Raw genomic sequence first — 24403 nt, forward strand, 5'->3', positions numbered from 1 at the left:
GTTTTAATCAGTAATAGGTGAAAAACCATTCCTACAAAGGTGTTAATCACAGACTTGCCTTTGTGGACACTTTTCAGAGAGCAAATGTGTTAGCATAAAAATAAAGCCATAAAATGGAGAGCTGATTAATCACTCAATTGGATTTCTCTTCCTGCATATTTTTTTTCTCTGCAACCCTATGCTAAATTGTGCTTCCTGTTTTTTATAAAATGACTTAATCAAATCTGACTGCATCAGAGAAGGCCAGGTACCCTACACTATAAGAGGTGGTTTGAAATTTTGACTTGTCTACTTAAAGATCAGCAAAATTTGATCACAAGGTCAATTACGTCCCTGGGTGGTATTGAACCACCAGCCTTTCGGTTAACAGCCGAATGCGCTAACCGATTGCACCACAGAGACAACTTGCAAAAGCATGTACTAACAAAGGCTAAAAAGCATTCATCTAGAAAGTTTCCTAGAAAAAGGTTAAAAAGGCAATAATCTGGAGAGTTTTGCAAGATTTTTCTTCCATTGACCAACGAAGAAACACATTGGTACTTTCACATGATGAGTGAGTACTTCAGGATCTCTGACACTTATGTGAGCAGCAGAATGGCACAGCGGAAGCGTGCTGGGCCCATAACCCAGAGGTCAGTGGATCGAAACCATCCTCTGCTATGTGCACTTATTTTTTGGTTAATTAAATTCTTCCAAAACTGGAATTGATATTTTGACTCTTTTATTTTTACTTAAAGTACAATAACTTTTAACATTTTAATTTGTTTTAATAGTATATTGACAGCATTGTTTTCTTTCAGAAATCCACTTAATTTTCTTTACCCTATTACTGAAATGGTAATTGACAAAAACAAGCTACATTGTCACCAGAAGAGCAATGCAAAATGTACAATTGATATTTCAAAATCATCTTTCCATCTTGAATTTCAATGATGCATTGGGGCAACGATTTTGTGAGAAACATCTTCACCCTTAAAGAAAGATTTTCTTAACTTCTTACCTGTGTGCTGATTAGATATCACCTGGTTTTCACATTAAACAGATTCCCACTTGAGAAAGCAGCAAGGATGCAGTGAGGTTTATGTTTCCTGGTGTCAACCTGTATTATTTCAGTGGACATTGTAATGAGGATGCATCTTGCTGCCTTTCCAATGATGCAAGTTTTAATCAGTAATAGGTGAAAAACCATTCCTACAAAGGTGTTAATCAGAGACTTGGCTTTATGGACACTTTTCAGAGAGCAAATGTGTTAGCATAAAAATAAAGCCATAAAATGGAGAGCTGATTAATCACTCAATTGGATTTCTCTGCCTGCATAATTTTTTTTCTCTGCAACCCCATGCTAAATTGTGCTTCCTGTTTTTTATAAAATGACTTAATCAAATCTGACTCTGATTGCATCAGAGAAGGCCAGGTACCCTACACTATAAGAGGTGGTTTGAAATTTTGACTTGTCTACTTAAAGATCACCAAAATTTGATCACAAGGTCAATTACGTCCCTGGGTGGGATTGAACCACCAACCTTTCGGTTAACTGCCGAATGCGCTAACCGATTGCGCCACAGAGACAGATTGCAAAAGCATGTGCTGACAAAGGCTAAAAAGCATTCATCTAGAAAGTTTCCTAGAAAAAGGTTAAAAAGGCAATAATCTGGAGAGTTTTGCAAGATTTTTCTTCCATTGACCAACGAAGAAACACATTGGTACTTTCACATGATGAGTGAGTACTTCAGGATCTCTGACACTTACATGAGCAGCAGAGTGGCGCAGCGGAAGCGTGCTGGGCCCATAACCCAGAGGTCGGTGTATCGAAACCATCCTCTGCTATGTCCACTTGTTTTTTTGTTAATTAAATTCTTCCAAAACTGGAATTGATATTTTGACTCTTTTATTTTTACTTAAAGTACAATAACTTTTAACATTTTAATTTGTTTTAATAGTATATTGACAGCATTGTTTTCTTTCAGAAATCCACTTAATTTTCTTTACCCTATTACTGAAATGGTAATTGACAAAAACAAGCTACATTGTCACCAGAAGAGCAATGCAAAATGTACAATTGATATTTCAAAATCATCTTTCCATCTTGAATTTCAATGATGCATTGGGGCAACGATTTTGTGAGAAACATCTTCACCCTTAAAGAAAGAGTATCTTAACTTCTTACCTGTGTGCTGATTAGATATCACCTGGTTTTCACATTAAACAGATTCCCACTTGAGAAAGCAGCAAGGATGCAGTGAGGTTTATGTTTCCTGGTGTCAACCTGTATTATTTCAGTGGACATTGTAATGAGGATGCATCTTGCTGCCTTTCCAATGAAGCAAGTTTTAATCAGTAATAGGTGAAAAACCATTCCTACAAAGGTGTTAATCAGAGACTTGGCTTTGTGGACACTTTTCAGAGAGCAAATGTGTTAGCATAAAAATAAAGCCATAAAATGGAGAGCTGATTAATCACTCAATTGGATTTCTCTGCCTGCATCATTTTTTTTCTCTGCAACCCCATGCTAAATTGTGCTTCCTGTTTTTTATAAAATGACTTAATCAAATCTGACTCTGATTGCATCAGAGAAGGCCAGGTACCCTACACTATAAGAGGTGGTTTGAAATTTTGACTTGTCTACTTAAAGATCACCAAAATTTGATCACAAGGTCAATTACGTCCCTGGGTGGGATTGAACCACCAACCTTTCGCTTAACAGCCGAATGCGCTAACCGATTGCGCCACAGAGACAGATTGCAAAAGCATGTACTGACAAAGGCTAAAAAGCATTCATCTAGAAAGTTTCCTAGAAAAAGGTTAAAAAGGCAATAATCTGGAGAGTTTTGCAAGATTTTTCTTCCATTGACCAACGAAAAAACACATTGGTACTTTCACATGATGAGTGAGTACTTCAGGATCTCTGACACTTACATGAGCAGCAGAGTGGCGCAGTGGAAGCGTGCTGGGCCCATAACCGAGAGGTCGGTGGATCGAAACCATCCTCTGCTATGTGCACTTATTTTTTTTGTTAATTAAATTCTTCCAAAACTGGAATTGATATTTTGACTCTTTTATTTTTACTTAAAGTACAATAACTTTTAACATTTTAATTTGTTTTAATAGTATATTGACAGCATTGTTTTCTTTCAGAAATCCACTTAATTTTCTTTACCCTATTACTGAAATGGTAATTGACAAAAACAAGCTACATTGTCACCAGAAGAGCAATGCAAAATGTACAATTGATATTTCAAAATCATCTTTCCATCTTGAATTTCAATGATGCATTGGGGCAACGATTTTGTGAGAAACATCTTCACCCTTAAAGAAAGAGTATCTTAACTTCTTACCTGTGTGCTGATTAGATATCACCTGGTTTTCACATTAAACAGATTCCCACTTGAGAAAGCAGCAAGGATGCAGTGAGGTTTATGTTTCCTGGTGTCAACCTGTATTATTTCAGTGGACATTGTAATGAGGATGCATCTTGCTGCCTTTCCAATGAAGCAAGTTTTAATCAGTAATAGGTGAAAAACCATTCCTACAAAGGTGTTAATCAGAGACTTGGCTTTGTGGACACTTTTCAGAGAGCAAATGTGTTAGCATAAAAATAAAGCCATAAAATGGAGAGCTGATTAATCACTCAATTGGATTTCTCTGCCTGCATCATTTTTTTTCTCTGCAACCCCATGCTAAATTGTGCTTCCTGTTTTTTATAAAATGACTTAATCAAATCTGACTCTGATTGCATCAGAGAAGGCCAGGTACCCTACACTATAAGAGGTGGTTTGAAATTTTGACTTGTCTACTTAAAGATTACCAAAATTTGATCACAAGGTCAATTACGTCCCTGGGTGGGATTGAACCACCAACCTTTCGCTTAACAGCCGAATGCGCTAACCGATTGCGCCACAGAGACAGATTGCAAAAGCATGTACTGACAAAGGCTAAAAAGCATTCATCTAGAAAGTTTCCTAGAAAAAGGTTAAAAAGGCAATAATCTGGAGAGTTTTGCAAGATTTTTCTTCCATTGACCAACGAAGAAACACATTGGTACTTTCACATGATGAGTGAGTACTTCAGGATCTCTGACACTTACATGAGCAGCAGAGTGGCGCAGTGGAAGCGTGCTGGGCCCATAACCGAGAGGTCGGTGGATCGAAACCATCCTCTGCTATGTGCACTTATTTTTTTGTTAATTAAATTCTTCCAAAACTGGAATTGATATTTTGACTCTTTTATTTTTACTTAAAGTACAATAACTTTTAACATTTTAATTTGTTTTAATAGTATATTGACAGCATTGTTTTCTTTCAGAAATCCACTTAATTTTCTTTACCCTATTACTGAAATGGTAATTGACAAAAACAAGCTACATTGTCACCAGAAGAGCAATGCAAAATGTACAATTGATATTTCAAAATCATCTTTCCATCTTGAATTTCAATGATGCATTGGGGCAACGATTTTGTGAGAAACATCTTCACCCTTAAAGAAAGAGTATCTTAACTTCTTACCTGTGTGCTGATTAGATATCACCTGGTTTTCACATTAAACAGATTCCCACTTGAGAAAGCAGCAAGGATGCAGTGAGGTTTATGTTTCCTGGTGTCAACCTGTATTATTTCAGTGGACATTGTAATGAGGATGCATCTTGCTGCCTTTCCAATGAAGCAAGTTTTAATCAGTAATAGGTGAAAAACCATTCCTACAAAGGTGTTAATCAGAGACTTGGCTTTGTGGACACTTTTCAGAGAGCAAATGTGTTAGCATAAAAATAAAGCCATAAAATGGAGAGCTGATTAATCACTCAATTGGATTTCTCTGCCTGCATCATTTTTTTTCTCTGCAACCCCATGCTAAATTGTGCTTCCTGTTTTTTATAAAATGACTTAATCAAATCTGACTCTGATTGCATCAGAGAAGGCCAGGTACCCTACACTATAAGAGGTGGTTTGAAATTTTGACTTGTCTACTTAAAGATCACCAAAATTTGATCACAAGGTCAATTACGTCCCTGGGTGGGATTGAACCACCAACCTTTCGCTTAACAGCCGAATGCGCTAACCGATTGCGCCACAGAGACAGATTGCAAAAGCATGTGCTGACAAAGGCTAAAAAGCATTCATCTAGAAAGTTTCCTAGAAAAAGGTTAAAAAGGCAATAATCTGGAGAGTTTTGCAAGATTTTTCTTCCATTGACCAACGAAGAAACACATTGGTACTTTCACATGATGAGTGAGTACTTCAGGATCTCTGACACTTACATGAGCAGCAGAGTGGCGCAGTGGAAGCGTGCTGGGCCCATAACCGAGAGGTCGGTGGATCGAAACCATCCTCTGCTATGTGCACTTATTTTTTTGTTAATTAAATTCTTCCAAAACTGGAATTGATATTTTGACTCTTTTATTTTTACTTAAAGTACAATAACTTTTAACATTTTAATTTGTTTTAATAGTATATTGACAGCATTGTTTTCTTTCAGAAATCCACTTAATTTTCTTTACCCTATTACTGAAATGGTAATTGACAAAAACAAGCTACATTGTCACCAGAAGAGCAATGCAAAATGTACAATTGATATTTCAAAATCATCTTTCCATCTTGAATTTCAATGATGCATTGGGGCAACAATTTTGTGAGAAACATCTTCACCCTTAAAGAAAGAGTATCTTAACTTCTTACCTGTGTGCTGATTAGATATCACCTGGTTTTCACATTAAACAGATTCCCACTTGAGAAAGCAGCAAGGATGCAGTGAGGTTTATGTTTCCTGGTGTCAACCTGTATTATTTCAGTGGACATTGTAATGAGGATGCATCTTGCTGCCTTTCCAATGAAGCAAGTTTTAATCAGTAATAGGTGAAAAACCTTTCCTACAAAGGTGTTAATTCAGAGACTTGGCTTTGTGGACACTTTTCAGAGAGCAAATGTGTTAGCATAAAAATAAAGCCATAAAATGGAGAGCTGATTAATCACTCAATTGGATTTCTCTGCCTGCATCATTTTTTTTCTCTGCAACCCCATGCTAAATTGTGCTTCCTGTTTTTTATAAAATGACTTAATCAAATCTGACTATGATTGCATCAGAGAAGGCCAGGTACCCTACACTATAAGAGGTGGTTTGAAATTTTGACTTGTCTACTTAAAGATCACCAAAATTTGATCACAAGGTCAATTACGTCCCTGGGTGGGATTGAACCACCAACCTTTCGCTTAACAGCCGAATGCGCTAACCGATTGCGCCACAGAGACAGATTGCAAAAGCATGTGCTGACAAAGGCTAAAAAGCATTCATCTAGAAAGTTTCCTAGAAAAAGGTTAAAAAGGCAATAATCTGGAGAGTTTTGCAAGATTTTTCTTCCATTGACCAACGAAGAAACACATTGGTACTTTCACATGATGAGTGAGTACTTCAGGATCTCTGACACTTACATGAGCAGCAGAGTGGCGCAGTGGAAGCGTGCTGGGCCCATAACCGAGAGGTCGGTGGATCGAAACCATACTCTGCTACGTGCACTTATTTTTTTTGTTAATTAAATTCTTCCAAAACTGGAATTGATATTTTGACTCTTTTATTTTTACTTAAAGTACAATAACTTTTAACATTTTAATTTGTTTTAATAGTATATTGACAGCATTGTTTTCTTTCAGAAATCCACGTAATTTTCTTTACCCTATTACTGAAATGGTAATTGACAAAAACAAGCTACATTGTCACCAGAAGAGCAATGCAAAATGTACAATTGATATTTCAAAATCATCTTTCCATCTTGAATTTCAATGATGCATTGGGGCAACGATTTTGTGAGAAACATCTTCACCCTTAAAGAAAGAGTATCTTAACTTCTTACCTGTGTGCTGATTAGATATCACCTGGTTTTCACATTAAACAGATTCCCACTTGAGAAAGCAGCAAGGATGCAGTGAGGTTTATGTTTCCTGGTGTCAACCTGTATTATTTCAGTGGACATTGTAATGAGGATGCATCTTGCTGCCTTTCCAATGAAGCAAGTTTTAATCAGTAATAGGTGAAAAACCATTCCTACAAAGGTGTTAATCAGAGACTTGGCTTTGTGGACACTTTTCAGAGAGCAAATGTGTTAGCATAAAAATAAAGCCATAAAATGGAGAGCTGATTAATCACTCAATTGGATTTCTCTGCCTGCATCATTTTTTTTCTCTGCAACCCCATGCTAAATTGTGCTTCCTGTTTTTTATAAAATGACTTAATCAAATCTGACTCTGATTGCATCAGAGAAGGCCAGGTACCCTACACTATAAGAGGTGGTTTGAAATTTTGACTTGTCTACTTAAAGATCACCAAAATTTGATCACAAGGTCAATTACGTCCCTGGGTGGGATTGAACCACCAACCTTTCGCTTAACAGCCGAATGCGCTAACCGATTGCGCCACAGAGACAGATTGCAAAAGCATGTGCTGACAAAGGCTAAAAAGCATTCATCTAGAAAGTTTCCTAGAAAAAGGTTAAAAAGGCAATAATCTGGAGAGTTTTGCAAGATTTTTCTTCCATTGACCAACGAAGAAACACATTGGTACTTTCACATGATGATTGAGTACTTCAGGATCTCTGACACTTACATGAGCAGCAGAGTGGCGCAGTGGAAGCGTGCTGGGCCCATAACCGAGAGGTCGGTGGATCGAAACCATCCTCTGCTATGTGCACTTATTTTTTTGTTAATTAAATTCTTCCAAAACTGGAATTGATATTTTGACTCTTTTATTTTTACTTAAAGTACAATAACTTTTAACATTTTAATTTGTTTTAATAGTATATTGACAGCATTGTTTTCTTTCAGAAATCCACTTAATTTTCTTTACCCTATTACTGAAATGGTAATTGACAAAAACAAGCTACATTGTCACCAGAAGAGCAATGCAAAATGTACAATTGATATTTCAAAATCATCTTTCCATCTTGAATTTCAATGATGCATTGGGGCAACGATTTTGTGAGAAACATCTTCACACTTAAAGAAAGATTATCTTAACTTCTTACCTGTGTGCTGATTAGATATCACCTGGTTTTCACATTAAACAGATTCCCACTTGAGAAAGCAGCAAGGATGCAGTGAGGTTTATGTTTCCTGGTGTCAACCTGTATTATTTCAGTGGACATTGTAATGAGGATGCATCTTGCTGCCTTTCCAATGAAGCAAGTTTTAATCAGTAATAGGTGAAAAACCTTTCCTACAAAGGTGTTAATCAGAGACTTGGCTTTGTGGACACTTTTCAGAGAGCAAATGTGTTAGCATAAAAATAAAGCAATAAAATGGAGAGCTGATTAATCACTCAATTGGATTTCTCTGCCTGCATCATTTTTTTTCTCTGCAACCCCATGCTAAATTGTGCTTCCTGTTTTTTATAAAATGACTTAATCAAATCTGACTCTGATTGCATCAGAGAAGGCCAGGTACCCTACACTATAAGAGGTGGTTTGAAATTTTGACTTGTCTACTTAAAGATCACCAAAATTTGATCACAAGGTCAATTACGTCCCTGGGTGGGATTGAACCACCAACCTTTCGGTTAACAGCCGAATGCGCTAACCGATTGCGCCACAGAGACAGATTGCAAAAGCATGTGCTGACAAAGGCTAAAATGCATTCATCTAGAAAGTTTCCTAGAAAAAGGTTAAAAAGGCAATAATCTGGAGAGTTTTGCAAGATTTTTCTTCCATTGACCAACGAAGAAACACATTGGTACTTTCACATGATGAGTGAGTACTTCAGGATCTCTGACACTTACATGAGCAGCAGAGTGGCGCAGTGGAAGCGTGCTGGGCCCATAACCGAGAGGTCGGTGGATCGAAACCATCCTCTGCTATGTGCACTTATTTTTTTTGTTAATTAAATTCTTCCAAAACTGGAATTGATATTTTGACTCTTTTATTTTTACTTAAAGTACAATAACTTTTAACATTTTAATTTGTTTTAATAGTATATTGACAGCATTGTTTTCTTTCAGAAATCCACTTAATTTTCTTTACCCTATTACTGAAATGGTAATTGACAAAAACAAGCTACATTGTCACCAGAAGAGCAATGCAAAATGTACAATTGATATTTCAAAATCATCTTTCCATCTTGAATTTCAATGATGCATTGGGGCAACGATTTTGTGAGAAACATCTTCACCCTTAAAGAAAGATTATCTTAACTTCTTACCTGTGTGCTGATTAGATATCACCTGGTTTTCACATTAAACAGATTCCCACTTGAGAAAGCAGCAAGGATGCAGTGAGGTTTATGTTTCCTGGTGTCAACCTGTATTATTTCAGTGGACATTGTAATGAGGATGCATCTTGCTGCCTTTCCAATGAAGCAAGTTTTAATCAGTAATAGGTGAAAAACCATTCCTACAAAGGTGTTAATCAGAGACTTGGCTTTGTGGACACTTTTCAGAGAGCAAATGTGTTAGCATAAAAATAAAGCCATAAAATGGAGAGCTGATTAATCACTCAATTGGATTTCTCTGCCTGCATCATTTTTTTTCTCTGCAACCCCATGCTAAATTGTGCTTCCTGTTTTTTTATAAAATGACTTAATCAAATCTGACTATGATTGCATCAGAGAAGGCCAGGTACCCTACACTATAAGAGGTGGTTTGAAATTTTGACTTGTCTACTTAAAGATCACCAAAATTTGATCACAAGGTCAATTACGTCCCTGGGTGGGATTGAACCACCAACCTTTCGGTTAACAGCTGAATGCGCTAACCGATTGCGCCACAGAGACAGATTGCAAAAGCATGTGCTGACAAAGGCTAAAAAGCATTCATCTAGAAAGTTTCCTAGAAAAAGGTTAAAAAGGCAATAATCTGGAGAGTTTTGCAAGATTTTTCTTCCATTGACCAACGAAGAAACACATTGGTACTTTCACATGATGAGTGAGTACTTCAGGATCTCTGACACTTACTTGAGCAGCAGAGTGGTGCAGTGGAAGCGTGCTGGGCCCATAACCGAGAGGTCGGTGGATCGAAACCATCCTCTGCTATGTGCACTTATTTTTTTGTTAATTAAATTCTTCCAAAACTGGAATTGATATTTTGACTCTTTTATTTTAACTTAAAGTACAATAACTTTTAACATTTTAATTTGTTTTAATAGTATATTGACAGCATTGTTTTCTTTCAGAAATCCACTTAATTTTCTTTACCCTATTACTGAAATGGTAATTGACAAAAACAAGCTACATTGTCACCAGAAGAGCAATGCAAAATGTACAATTGATATTTCAAAATCATCTTTCCAGCTTGAATTTCAATGATGCATTGGGGCAATGATTTTGTGAGAAACATCTTCACCCTTAAAGAAAGATTTTCTTAACTTCTTACCTGTGTGCTGATTAGATATCACCTGGTTTTCACATTAAACAGATTCCCACTTGAGAAAGCAGCAAGGATGCAGTGAGGTTTATGTTTCCTGGTGTCAACCTGTATTATTTCAGTGGACATTGTAATGAGGATGCATCTTGCTGCCTTTCCAATGAAGCAAGTTTTAATCAGTAATAGGTGAAAAACCATTCCTACAAAGGTGTTAATCAGAGACTTGGCTTTGTGGACACTTTTCAAAGAGCAAATGTGTTAGCATAAAAATAAAGCCATAAAATGGAGAGCTGATTAATCACTCAATTGGATTTCTCTGCCTGCATAATTTTTTTTCTCTGCAACCCCATGCTAAATTGTGCTTCCTGTTTTTTATAAAATGACTTAATCAAATCTGACTCTGATTGCATCAGAGAAGGCCAGGTACCCTACACTATAAGAGGTGGTTTGAAATTTTGACTTGTCTACTTAAAGATCACCAAAATTTGATCACAAGGTTAATTACGTCCCTGGGTGGGATTGAACCACCAACCTTTCGGTTAACAGCCGAACGTGCTAACCAATTGCACCACAGAGACAGCTTGCAAAAGCATGTACTGACAAAGGCTAAAAAGCATTCATCTAGAAAGTTTCCAAGAAAAAGGTTAAAAAGGCAATAATCTGGAGAGTTTTGCAAGATTTTTCTTCCATTGACCAACGAAGAAACACATTGGTACTTTCACATGATGAGTGAGTACTTCAGGATCTCTTACACTTACATGAGCAGCGGAGTGGCGCAGCGGAAGCGTGCTGGGCCCATAACCCAGAGATCGATGGATCGAAACCATCCTCTGCTATGTGCACTTACTTTTTTGTTAATTAAATTCTTCCAAAACTGGGATTGATATTTTGACTCTTTTATTTTTACTTAAAGTACAATAACTTTTAACATTTTAATTTGTTTTAATAGTATATTGACAGCATTGTTTTCTTTCAGAAATCCACTTAATTTTCTTTACCCTATTACTGAAATGGTAATTGACAAAAACAAGCTACATTGTCACCAGAAGAGCAATGCAAAATGTACAATTGATATTTCAAAATCATCTTTCCAGCTTGAATTTCAATGATGCATTGGGGCAATGATTTTGTGAGAAACATCTTCACCCTTAAATAAAGATTTTCTTAACTTCTTACCTGTGTGCTGATTAGATATCACCTGGTTTTCACATGAAACAGATTCACACTTGAGAAAGCAGCAAGGATGCAGTGAGGTTTATGTTTCCTGGTGTCAACCTTTATTATTTCAGTGGATATTGTAATGAGGATGCATCTTGCTGCCTTTCCAATGAAGCAAGTTTTAATCAGTAATAGGTGAAAAACCATTCCTACAAAGGTGTTAATCAGAGACTTGGCTTTGTGGACACTTTTCAGAGAGCAAATGTGTTAGCATAAAAATAAAGCCATAAAATGGAGAGCTGATTAATCACTCAATTGGATTTCTCTGCCTGCATAATTTTTTTTCTCTGCAACCCCATGCTAAATTGTGCTTCCTGTTTTTTATAAAATGACTTAATCAAATCTGACTCTGATTGCATCAGAAAAGGCCAGATACCCTACACTATAAGAGGTGGTTTGAAATTTCGACTTGTCTACTTAAAGATCACCAAAATTTGATCACACGGTCAATAACATCCCTGGGTGGGATTGAACCACCAACCTTTAGGTTAACAGCTGAATGCACTTACCGATTGCGCCACAGAGACAGCTTGCAAAAGCATCTACTGACAAAGGCTAAAAAGCATTCATCTAGAAAGTTTCCTAGAAAAAGGTTAAAAAGGCAATAATCTGGAGAGTTTTGCAAGATTTTTCTTCCATTGACCAATGAAGAAACACATTGGTACTTTCACATGATGAGTGAGTACTTCATGATCTCGGACACTTACATGAGCAGCAGAGTGGCGCAGCGGAAGCGTGCTGGGCCCACAACCCAGAGGTCGATGAATCGAAACCATCCTCTGCTATGTGCACTTATTTTTTTGTTAATTAAATTCTTCCAAAACTGGGATTGATATTTTGACTCTTTTATTTTTACTTAAAGTACAATAACTTTTAACATTTTTATTTGTTTTAATAGTATATTGACAGCATTGTTTTCTTTCAGAAATCCACTTAATTTTCTTTACCCTATTACTGAAATGGTAATTGACAAAAACAAGCTACATTGTCACCAGAAGAGCAATGCAAAATGTACAATTGATATTTCAAAATCATCTTTCCAGCTTGAATTTCAATGATGCATTGGGGCAACGATTTTGTGAGAAACATCTTCACCCTTAAATAAAGATTTTCTTAACTTCTTACCTGTGTGCTGATTAGATATCACCTGGTTTTCACATTAAACAGATTCCCACTTGAGAAAGCAGCAAGGATGCAGTGAGGTTTATGTTTCCTGGTGTCAACCTGTATTATTTCAGTGGACATTGTAATGAGGATGCATCTTGCTGCCTTTCCAATGAAGCAAGTTTTAATCAGTAATAGGTGAAAAACCATTCCTACAAAGGTGTTAATCAGAGACTTGGCTTTGTGGACACTTTTCAGAGAACAAATGTGTTAGCATAAAAATAAAGCCATAAAATGGAGAGCTGATTAATCACTCAATTGGATTTCTCTGCCTGCATAATTTTTTTTCTCTGCAACCCCATGCTAAATTGTGCTTCCTGTTTTTTATAAAATGACTTAATCAAATCTGACTCTGATTGCACCAGAGAAGGCCAGGTACCCTACAATATAAGAGGTGGTTTGAAATTTTGACTTGTCTACTTAAAAATCACCAAAATTTGATCACACGGTCAATAACATCCCTGGGTGGGATTGAACCACCAACCTTTCGGTTAACAGCCGAATGCGCTAACAGATTGCACTACAGAGACAGCTTGCAAAAGCATGTACTGACAAAGGCTAAAAAGCATTAACCTAGAAAGTTTCCTAGAAAAAGGTTAAAAAGGCAATAATCTGGAGAGTTTTGCAAGATTTTTCTTCCATTGACCAATGAAGAAACACATTGGTACTTTCACATGATGAGTGAGTACTTCATGATCTCGGACACTTACATGAGCAGCAGAGTGGCGCAGCGGAAGCGTGCTGGGCCCATAACCCAGAGGTCGATGAATCGAAACCATCCTCTGCTATGTGCACTTATTTTTTTGTTAATTAAATTCTTCCAAAACTGGGATTGATATTTTGACTCTTTTATTTTTACTTAAATTACAATAACTTTTAACATTTTAATTTGTTTTAATAGTATATTGACAGCATTGTTTTCTTTCAGAAATCCACTTAATTTTCTTTACCCTAATACTGAAATGGTAATTGACAAAAACAAGCTACATTGTCACCAGAAGAGCAATGCAAAATGTACAATTGATATTTCAAAATCATCTTTCCAGCTTGAATTTCAATGATGCATTGGGGCAACGATTTTGTGAGAAACATCTTCACCCTTAAAGAAAGATTTTCTTTACTTTTTACCTGTGTGCTGATTAGATATCACCTGGTTTTCACATTAAACAGATTCCCACTTGAGAAAGCAGCAAGGATGCAGTGAGGTTTATGTTTCCTGGTGTCAACCTGTATTATTTCAGTGGACATTGTAATGAGGATGCATCTTGCTGCCTTTCCAATGAAGCAAGTTTTAATCAGTAATAGGTGAAAAACCATTCCTACAAAGGTGTTAATCAGAGACTTGTGTTTGTGGACACTTTTCAGAGAACAAATGTGTTAGCATAAAAATAAAGCCATAAAATGGAGAGCTGATTAATCACTCAATTGGATTTCTCTGCCTGCATAATTTTTTTTCTCTGCAACCCCATGCTAAATTGTGCTTCCTGTTTTTTATAAAATGACTTAATCAAATCTGACTCTGATTGCATCAGAGAAGGCCAGGTACCCTACACTATAAGAGGTGGTTTGAAATTTTGACTTGTCTACTTAAAGATCACCAAAATTTGATCACACGGTCAATAACATCCCTGGGTGGGATTTAACCACCAACCTTTAGGTTAACAGCCAAATGCGCTTACCGATTGCGCCACAGAGACAGCTTGCAAAAGCATGTTCTGACAAAGGCTAAAAAGCATTCATCTAGAAAGTTTCCTAGAAAAAGGTTAAAAAGGCAATAATCTGGAGAGTTTTGCAAGATTTTTCTTCCATTGACCAACGAAGAAACACATTGGTACTTTCATATGATGAGTGAGTACTTCAGGATCTCTGACACTAACATGAGCTGCAGAGTGGCGCAGCGGAAGCGTGCTGGGCCCATAACCCAGAGGTCAATGGATCGAAACCATCCTCTGCTATGTGCATTTATTTTTTTGTTAATTAAATTCTTCCAAAACTGGGATTGATATTTTGACTCTTTTATTTTTACTTAAAGTACAATAACTTTTAACATTTTAATTTGTTTTAATAGTATATTGACAGCATTGTTTTCTTTCAGAAATCCACTTAATTTTCTTTACCCTATTACTAAAATGGTAATTGACAAAAACAAGCTACATTGTCACCAGAAGAGCAATGCAAAATGTACAATTGATATTTCAAAATCATCTTTCCAGCTTGAATTTCAATGATGCATTGGGGCAACGATTTTGTGAGAAACATCTTCACCCTTAAAGAAAGATTTTCTTAACTTCTTACCTGTGTGCTGATTAGATATCACCTGGTTTTCACATTAAACAGATTCCCTCTTTAGAAAGCAGCAAGGATGCAGTGATGTTTATGTTTCCTGGTGTCAACCTGTATTATTTCAGTGGACATTGTAATGAGGATGCATCTTGCTGCCTTTCCAATGAAGCAAGTTTTAATCAGTAATAGGTGAAAAACCATTCCTACAAAGGTGTTAATCAGAGACTTGGCTTTGTGGACACTTTTCAGAGAACAAATGCGTTAGCATAAAAATAAAGCCATAAAATGGAGAGATGATTAATCACTCAATTGGATTTCTCTGCCTGCATAATTTTTTTCTCTGCAACCCCATGCTAAATTGTGCTTCCTGTTTTTTATAAAATGACTTAATCAAATCTGACTCTGATTGCACCAGAGAAGGCCAGGTACCCTACACTATAAGAGGTGGTTTGAAATTTTGACTTGTCTACTTAAAGATCACCAAAATTTGATCACACGGTCAATAACATCCCTGGGTGGGATTGAACAACCAACCTTTAGGTTAGCAGCCAAATGCGCTTACCGATTGCGCCACAGAGACAGCTTGCAAAAGCACGTACTGACAAAGGCTAAAAAGCATTCATCTAGAAAGTTTCCTAGAAAAAGGTTAAAAAGGCAATAATCTGGAGAGTTTTGCAAGATTTTTCTTCCATTGACCAACTAAGAAACACATTGGTACTTTCACATGATGAGTGAGATACTTCAGGATCTCTTACACTTACATGAGCAGCAGAGTGGCGCAGAGGAAGCGTGCTGGGCCCATAACCCAGAGGTCGATGGATCGAAACCATCCTCTGCTATGTGCACTTATTTTTTTGTTAATTAAATTCTTCCAAAACTGGGATTGATATTTTGACTCTTTTATTTTAACTTAAAGTACAATAACTTTTAACATTTTCATGTGTTTTAATAGTATATTGACAGCATTGTTTTCTTTCAGAAATCCACTTAATTTTCTTTACCCTATTACTGAAATGGTAATTGACATAAACAAGCTACATTGTCACCAGAAGAGCAATGCAAAATGTACAATTGATATTTCAAAATCATCTTTCCTGCTTGAATTTCAATGATGCATTGGGGCAACGATTTTGTGAGAAACATCTTTACCCTTAAATAAAGATTTTCTTAACTTCTTACCTGTGTGCTGATTAGATATCACCTGGTTTTCACATTAAACAGATTCCCACTTGAGAAAGCAGCAAGGATGCAGTGAGGTTTATGTTTCCTGGTGTCAACCTGTATTATTTCAGTGGACATTGTAATGAGGATGCATCTTGCTGCCTTTCCAATGAAGCAAGTTTTAATCAGTAATAGGTGAAAAACCATTCCTACAAAGGTATTAATCAGAGACTTGGCTTTGTGGATACTTTTCAGAGAGCAAATGTGTTAGCATAAAAATAAAGCCATAACATGGAGAGCTGATTAATCACTCAATTGGATTTCTCTGCCTGCATAATTTTTTTTCTCTGCAACCCCATGCTAAATTGTGCTTCCTGTTTTTTATAAAATGACTTAATCAAATCTGACTCTGATTGCATCAGAGAAGGCCAGATACCCTACACTATAAGAGGTGGTTTGAAATTTTGACTTGTCTACTTAAAGATCACCAAAATTTGATCACACGGTCAATAACATCCCTGGGTGGGATTGAACCACCAACCTTTAGGTTAGCAGCCAAATGCGCTTACCGATTGCGCCACAGAGACAGCTTGCAAAAGCATGTACTGACAAAGGCTAAAAAGCATTCATCTAGAAAGTTTCCTAGAAAAAGGTTAAAAAGGCAATAATCTGGAGAGTTTTGCAAGATTTTTCTTCCATTGACCAACTAAGAAACACATTGGTACTTTCACATGATGAGTGAGATACTTCAGGATCTCTTACACTTACATGAGCAGCAGAGTGGCGCAGCGGAAGCGTGCTGGGCCCATAACCCAGAGGTCGATGGATCGAAACCATCCTCTGCTATGTGCACTTATTTTTTTGTTAATTAAATTCTTCCAAAACTGGGATTGATATTTTGACTCTTTTATTTTTACTTAAAGTACAATAACTTTTAACATTTTAATTTGTTTTAATAGTATATTGACAGCATTGTTTTCTTTCAGAAATCCACTTAATTTTCTTTACCCTATTACTGAAATGGTAATTTACAAAAACAAGCTACATTGTCACCAGAAGAGCAATGCAAAATGTACAATTGATATTTCAAAATCATCTTTCCAGCTTGAATTTCAATGATGCATTGGGGCAACGATTTTGTGAGAAACATCTTCACCCTTAAAGAAAGATTTTCTTAACTTCTTACCTGTGTGCTGATTAGATATCACCTGGTTTTCACATTAAACAGATTCCCACTTGAGAAAGCAGCAAGGATGCAGTGAGGTTTATGTTTCCTGGTGTCAACCTGTATTATTTCAGTGGACATTGTAATGAGGATGCATCTTGCTGCCTTTCCAATGAAGCAAGTTTTAATCAGTAATAGGTGAAAAACCATTCCTACAAAGGTGTTAATCAGAGACTTGGCTTTGTGGACACTTTTCAGAGAGCAAATGTGTTAACATAAAAATAAAGCCATAAAATGGAGAGCTGATTAATCACTCAATTGGATTTCTCTGCCTGCATAATTTTTTTTCTCTGCAACCCCATGCTAAATTGTGCTTCCTGTTTTTTATAAAATGACTTAATCAAATCTGACTCTGATTGCATCAGAGAAGGCCAGGTACCCTACACTATAAGAGGTGGTTTGAAATTTTGACCTGTCTACTTAAAGATCACCAAAATTTGATCACAAGGTCAATTACGTCCCTGGGTGGGATTGAACCACCAACCTTTAGGTTAACAGCCGAACGTGCTAAACAATTGCACCACAGAGATAGCTTGCAAAAGCATGTACTGACAAAGGCTAAAAAGCATTCATCTAGAAAGTTTCCAAGAAAAAGGTTAAAAAGGCAATAATCTGGAGAGTTTTGCAAGATTTTTCTTCAATTGACCAACTAAGAAACACATTGGTACTTTCACATGATGAGTGAGATACTTCAGGATCTCTTACACTTACATGAGCAGCAGAGTGGCGCAGCGGAAGCGTGCTGGGCCCATAACCCAGAGGTCGATGGATCGAAACCATCCTCTGCTATGTGCACTTATTTTTTTGTTAATTAAATTCTTCCAAAACTGGGATTGATATTTTGACTCTTTTATTTTAACTTAAAGTACAATAACTTTTAACATTTTCATGTGTTTTAATAGTATATTGACAGCATTGTTTTCTTTCAGAAATCCACTTAATTTTCTTTACCCTATTACTGAAATGGTAATTGACAAAAACAAGCTACATTGTCACCAGAAGAGCAATGCAAAATGTACAATTGATATTTCAAAATCATCTTTCCAGCTTGAATTTCAATGATGCATTGGGGCAACGATTTTGTGAGAAACATCTTCACCCTTAAATAAAGATTTTCTTAACTTCTTACCTGTGTGCTGATTAGATATCACCTGGTTTTCACATTAAACAGATTCCCACTTGAGAAAGCAGCAAGGATGCAGTGAGGTTTATGTTTCCTGGTGTCAACCTGTATTATTTCAGTGGACATTGTAATGAGGATGCATCTTGCTGCCTTTCCAATGAAGCAAGTTTTAATCAGTAATAGGTGAAAAACCATTCCTACAAAGGTGTTAATCAGAGACTTGGCTTTGTGGACACTTTTCAAAGAGCAAATGTGTTAGCAAAAAAATAAAGCCATAAAATGGAGAGCTGATTAATCACTCAATTGGATTTCTCTGCCTGCATAATTTTTTTTCTCTGCAACCCCATGCTAAATTGTGCTTCCTGTTTTTTATAAAATGACTTAATCAAATCTGACTCTGATTGCATCAGAGAAGGCCAGGTACCCTACACTATAAGAGGTGGTTTAAAATTTTGACTTGTCTACTTAAAGATCACCAAAATTTGATCACACGGTCAATAACATCCCTGGGTGGGATTGAAACGCCAACCTTTAGGTTAACAGCTGAATGCGCTTACCGATTGCGCCACAGAGACAGCTTGCAAAAGCATGTACTGACAAAGGCTAAAAAGCATTCATCTAGAAAGTTTCCTAGAAAAAGGTTAAAAAGGCAATAATCTGGAGAGTTTTGCAAGATTTTTCTTCCATTGACCAACGAAGAAACACATTGGTACTTTCACATGATGAGTGAGTACTTCAGGATCTCTGACACTAACATGAGCAGCAGAGTGGCGCAGCGGAAGCGTGCTGGGCCCATAACCCAGAGGTCGATGGATCGAAACCATCCTCTGATATGTGCACTTATTTTTTTGTTAATTAAATTCTTCCAAAACTGGGATTGATATTTTGACTCTTTTATTTTTACTTAAATTACAATAACTTTTAACATTTTAATTTGTTTTAATAGTATATTGACAGCATTGTTTTCTTTCAGAAATCCACTTAATTTTCTTTACCCTAATACTGAAATGGTAATTGACAAAAACAAGCTACATTGTCACCAGAAGAGCAATGCAAAATGTACAATTGATATTTCAAAATCATCTTTCCAGCTTGAATTTCAATGATGCATTGGGGCAACGATTTTGTGAGAAACATCTTCACCCTTAAATAAAGATTTTCTTTACTTTTTACCTGTGTGCTGATTAGATATCACCTGGTTTTCACATTAAACAGATTCCCACTTGAGAAAGCAGCAAGGATGCAGTGAGGTTTATGTTTCCTGGTGTCAACCTGTATTATTTCAGTGGACATTGTAATGAGGATGCATCTTGCTGCCTTTCCAATGAAGCAAGTTTTAATCAGTAATAGGTGAAAAACCATTCCTACAAAGGTGTTAATCAGAGACTTGTGTTTGTGGACACTTTTCAGAGAACAAATGTGTTAGCATAAAAATAAAGCCATAAAATGGAGAGCTGATTAATCACTCAATTGGATTTCTCTGCCTGCATAATTTTTTTTCTCTGCAACCCCATGCTAAATTGTGCTTCCTGTTTTTTATAAAATGACTTAATCAAATCTGACTCTGATTGCATCAGAGAAGGCCAGGTACCCTACACTATAAGAGGTGGTTTGAAATTTTGACTTGTCTACTTAAAGATCACCAAAATTTGATCACACGGTCAATAACATCCCTGGGTGGGATTTAACCACCAACCTTTAGGTTAACAGCCAAATGCGCTTACCGATTGCGCCACAGAGACAGCTTGCAAAAGCATGTTCTGACAAAGGCTAAAAAGCATTCATCTAGAAAGTTTCCTAGAAAAAGGTTAAAAAGGCAATAATCTGGAGAGTTTTGCAAGATTTTTCTTCCATTGACCAACGAAGAAACACATTGGTACTTTCATATGATGAGTGAGTACTTCAGGATCTCTGACACTAACATGAGCTGCAGAGTGGCGCAGCGGAAGCGTGCTGGGCCCATAACCCAGAGGTCAATGGATCGAAACCATCCTCTGCTATGTGCATTTATTTTTTTGTTAATTAAATTCTTCCAAAACTGGGATTGATATTTTGACTCTTTTATTTTTACTTAAAGTACAATAACTTTTAACATTTTAATTTGTTTTAATAGTATATTGACAGCATTGTTTTCTTTCAGAAATCCACTTAATTTTCTTTACCCTATTACTAAAATGGTAATTGACAAAAACAAGCTACATTGTCACCAGAAGAGCAATGCAAAATGTACAATTGATATTTCAAAATCATCTTTCCAGCTTGAATTTCAATGATGCATTGGGGCAACGATTTTGTGAGAAACATCTTCACCCTTAAAGAAAGATTTTCTTAACTTCTTACCTGTGTGCTGATTAGATATCACCTGGTTTTCACATTAAACAGATTCCCTCTTTAGAAAGCAGCAAGGATGCAGTGATGTTTATGTTTCCTGGTGTCAACCTGTATTATTTCAGTGGACATTGTAATGAGGATGCATCTTGCTGCCTTTCCAATGAAGCAAGTTTTAATCAGTAATAGGTGAAAAACCATTCCTACAAAGGTGTTAATCAGAGACTTGGCTTTGTGGACACTTTTCAGAGAACAAATGCGTTAGCATAAAAATAAAGCCATAAAATGGAGAGATGATTAATCACTCAATTGGATTTCTCTGCCTGCATAATTTTTTTCTCTGCAACCCCATGCTAAATTGTGCTTCCTGTTTTTTATAAAATGACTTAATCAAATCTGACTCTGATTGCACCAGAGAAGGCCAGGTACCCTACACTATAAGAGGTGGTTTGAAATTTTGACTTGTCTACTTAAAGATCACCAAAATTTGATCACACGGTCAATAACATCCCTGGGTGGGATTGAACAACCAACCTTTAGGTTAGCAGCCAAATGCGCTTACCGATTGCGCCACAGAGACAGCTTGCAAAAGCATGTACTGACAAAGGCTAAAAAGCATTCATCTAGAAAGTTTCCTAGAAAAAGGTTAAAAAGGCAATAATCTGGAGAGTTTTGCAAGATTTTTCTTCCATTGACCAACTAAGAAACACATTGGTACTTTCACATGATGAGTGAGATACTTCAGGATCTCTTACACTTACATGAGCAGCAGAGTGGCGCAGAGGAAGCGTGCTGGGCCCATAACCCAGAGGTCGATGGATCGAAACCATCCTCTGCTATGTGCACTTATTTTTTTGTTAATTAAATTCTTCCAAAACTGGGATTGATATTTTGACTCTTTTATTTTAACTTAAAGTACAATAACTTTTAACATTTTCATGTGTTTTAATAGTATATTGACAGCATTGTTTTCTTTCAGAAATCCACTTAATTTTCTTTACCCTATTACTGAAATGGTAATTGACAAAAACAAGCTACATTGTCACCAGAAGAGCAATGCAAAATGTACAATTGATATTTCAAAATCATCTTTCCTGCTTGAATTTCAATGATGCATTGGGGCAACGATTTTGTGAGAAACATCTTTACCCTTAAATAAAGATTTTCTTAACTTCTTACCTGTGTGCTGATTAGATATCACCTGGTTTTCACATTAAACAGATTCCCACTTGAGAAAGCAGCAAGGATGCAGTGAGGTTTATGTTTCCTGGTGTCAACCTGTATTATTTCAGTGGACATTGTAATGAGGATGCATCTTGCTGCCTTTCCAATGAAGCAAGTTTTAATCAGTAATAGGTGAAAAACCATTCCTACAAAGGTATTAATCAGAGACTTGGCTTTGTGGATACTTTTCAGAGAGCAAATGTGTTAGCATAAAAATAAAGCCATAACATGGAGAGCTGATTAATCACTCAATTGGATTTCTCTGCCTGCATAATTTTTTTTCTCTGCAACCCCATGCTAAATTGTGCTTCCTGTTTTTTATAAAATGACTTAATCAAATCTGACTCTGATTGCATCAGAGAAGGCCAGATACCCTACACTATAAGAGGTGGTTTGAAATTTTGACTTGTCTACTTAAAGATCACCAAAATTTGATTACCCGGTCAATAACATCCCTGGGTGGGATTGAACCACCAACCTTTAGGTTAGCAGCCAAATGCGCTTACCGATTGCGCCACAGAGACAGCTTGCAAAAGCATGTACTGACAAAGGCTAAAAAGCATTCATCTAGAAAGTTTCCTAGAAAAAGGTTAAAAAGGCAATAATCTGGAGAGTTTTGCAAGATTTTTCTTCCATTGACCAACTAAGAAACACATTGGTACTTTCACATGATGAGTGAGATACTTCAGGATCTCTTACACTTACATGAGCAGCAGAGTGGCGCAGCGGAAGCGTGCTGGGCCCATAACCCAGAGGTCGATGGATCGAAACCATCCTCTGCTATGTGCACTTATTTTTTTGTTAATTAAATTCTTCCAAAACTGGGATTGATATTTTGACTCTTTTATTTTTACTTAAAGTACAATAACTTTTAACATTTTAATTTGTTTTAATAGTATATTGACAGCATTGTTTTCTTTCAGAAATCCACTTAATTTTCTTTACCCTATTACTGAAATGGTAATTTACAAAAACAAGCTACATTGTCACCAGAAGAGCAATGCAAAATGTACAATTGATATTTCAAAATCATCTTTCCAGCTTGAATTTCAATGATGCATTGGGGCAACGATTTTGTGAGAAACATCTTCACCCTTAAAGAAAGATTTTCTTAACTTCTTACCTGTGTGCTGATTAGATATCACCTGGTTTTCACATTAAACAGATTCCCACTTGAGAAAGCAGCAAGGATGCAGTGAGGTTTATGTTTCCTGGTGTCAACCTGTATTATTTCAGTGGACATTGTAATGAGGATGCATCTTGCTGCCTTTCCAATGAAGCAAGTTTTAATCAGTAATAGGTGAAAAACCATTCCTACAAAGGTGTTAATCAGAGACTTGGCTTTGTGGACACTTTTCAGAGAGCAAATGTGTTAACATAAAAATAAAGCCATAAAATGGAGAGCTGATTAATCACTCAATTGGATTTCTCTGCCTGCATAATTTTTTTTCTCTGCAACCCCATGCTAAATTGTGCTTCCTGTTTTTTATAAAATGACTTAATCAAATCTGACTCTGATTGCATCAGAGAAGGCCAGGTACCCTACACTATAAGAGGTGGTTTGAAATTTTGACCTGTCTACTTACAGATCACCAAAATTTGATCACAAGGTCAATTACGTCCCTGGGTGGGATTGAACCACCAACCTTTAGGTTAACAGCCGAACGTGCTAAACAATTGCACCACAGAGATAGCTTGCAAAAGCATGTACTGACAAAGGCTAAAAAGCATTCATCTAGAAAGTTTCCAAGAAAAAGGTTAAAAAGGCAATAATCTGGAGAGTTTTGCAAGATTTTTCTTCAATTGACCAACTAAGAAACACATTGGTACTTTCACATGATGAGTGAGATACTTCAGGATCTCTTACACTTACATGAGCAGCAGAGTGGCGCAGCGGAAGCGTGCTGGGCCCATAACCCAGAGGTCGATGGATCGAAACCATCCTCTGCTATGTGCACTTATTTTTTTGTTAATTAAATTCTTCCAAAACTGGGATTGATATTTTGACTCTTTTATTTTAACTTAAAGTACAATAACTTTTAACATTTTCATGTGTTTTAATAGTATATTGACAGCATTGTTTTCTTTCAGAAATCCACTTAATTTTCTTTACCCTATTACTGAAATGGTAATTGACAAAAACAAGCTACATTGTCACCAGAAGAGCAATGCAAAATGTACAATTGATATTTCAAAATCATCTTTCCAGCTTGAATTTCAATGATGCATTGGGGCAACGATTTTGTGAGAAACATCTTCACCCTTAAATAAAGATTTTCTTAACTTCTTACCTGTGTGCTGATTAGATATCACCTGGTTTTCACATTAAACAGATTCCCACTTGA

At 36.5% G+C, this 24403-nt stretch overlaps 13 non-coding genes across 13 annotated transcripts; 4 read left to right on the top strand and 9 right to left on the bottom strand.

Moving 5' to 3' along the window:
- Nucleotides 1–328: 328 nt before the first annotated feature.
- TRNAN-GUU (transfer RNA asparagine (anticodon GUU)) lies at nt 329–402 on the bottom strand. Its single transcript has one exon. It is a non-coding gene; the product is annotated as a tRNA-Asn (tRNA).
- A 1093-nt stretch (nt 403–1495) lies between these two features.
- On the bottom strand, nt 1496–1569 carry TRNAN-GUU (transfer RNA asparagine (anticodon GUU)). Its single transcript has one exon. It is a non-coding gene; the product is annotated as a tRNA-Asn (tRNA).
- A 6931-nt stretch (nt 1570–8500) lies between these two features.
- On the bottom strand, nt 8501–8574 carry TRNAN-GUU (transfer RNA asparagine (anticodon GUU)). The gene has a single exon. It is a non-coding gene; the product is annotated as a tRNA-Asn (tRNA).
- Nucleotides 8575–9669: 1095 nt separating this feature from the next.
- Nucleotides 9670–9743, bottom strand: TRNAN-GUU (transfer RNA asparagine (anticodon GUU)). Its single transcript has one exon. It is a non-coding gene; the product is annotated as a tRNA-Asn (tRNA).
- A 1093-nt stretch (nt 9744–10836) lies between these two features.
- On the bottom strand, nt 10837–10910 carry TRNAN-GUU (transfer RNA asparagine (anticodon GUU)). The gene has a single exon. It is a non-coding gene; the product is annotated as a tRNA-Asn (tRNA).
- A 4593-nt stretch (nt 10911–15503) lies between these two features.
- On the bottom strand, nt 15504–15577 carry TRNAS-GCU (transfer RNA serine (anticodon GCU)). Its single transcript has one exon. It is a non-coding gene; the product is annotated as a tRNA-Ser (tRNA).
- A 1094-nt stretch (nt 15578–16671) lies between these two features.
- On the bottom strand, nt 16672–16745 carry TRNAS-GCU (transfer RNA serine (anticodon GCU)). Its single transcript has one exon. It is a non-coding gene; the product is annotated as a tRNA-Ser (tRNA).
- A 187-nt stretch (nt 16746–16932) lies between these two features.
- On the top strand, nt 16933–17004 carry TRNAM-CAU (transfer RNA methionine (anticodon CAU)). The gene has a single exon. It is a non-coding gene; the product is annotated as a tRNA-Met (tRNA).
- A 1096-nt stretch (nt 17005–18100) lies between these two features.
- TRNAM-CAU (transfer RNA methionine (anticodon CAU)) lies at nt 18101–18172 on the top strand. The gene has a single exon. It is a non-coding gene; the product is annotated as a tRNA-Met (tRNA).
- Nucleotides 18173–21340: 3168 nt separating this feature from the next.
- TRNAS-GCU (transfer RNA serine (anticodon GCU)) lies at nt 21341–21414 on the bottom strand. Its single transcript has one exon. It is a non-coding gene; the product is annotated as a tRNA-Ser (tRNA).
- A 1094-nt stretch (nt 21415–22508) lies between these two features.
- Nucleotides 22509–22582, bottom strand: TRNAS-GCU (transfer RNA serine (anticodon GCU)). Its single transcript has one exon. It is a non-coding gene; the product is annotated as a tRNA-Ser (tRNA).
- Nucleotides 22583–22769: 187 nt separating this feature from the next.
- Nucleotides 22770–22841, top strand: TRNAM-CAU (transfer RNA methionine (anticodon CAU)). The gene has a single exon. It is a non-coding gene; the product is annotated as a tRNA-Met (tRNA).
- Nucleotides 22842–23937: 1096 nt separating this feature from the next.
- Nucleotides 23938–24009, top strand: TRNAM-CAU (transfer RNA methionine (anticodon CAU)). Its single transcript has one exon. It is a non-coding gene; the product is annotated as a tRNA-Met (tRNA).
- The last annotated feature ends 394 nt before the right edge of the window (nt 24010–24403 follow it).

This window comes from Pseudophryne corroboree, chromosome 4, assembly GCF_028390025.1.
Source record: "Pseudophryne corroboree isolate aPseCor3 chromosome 4, aPseCor3.hap2, whole genome shotgun sequence".
Classification (NCBI taxonomy): Eukaryota; Metazoa; Chordata; class Amphibia; order Anura; family Myobatrachidae; genus Pseudophryne; species Pseudophryne corroboree.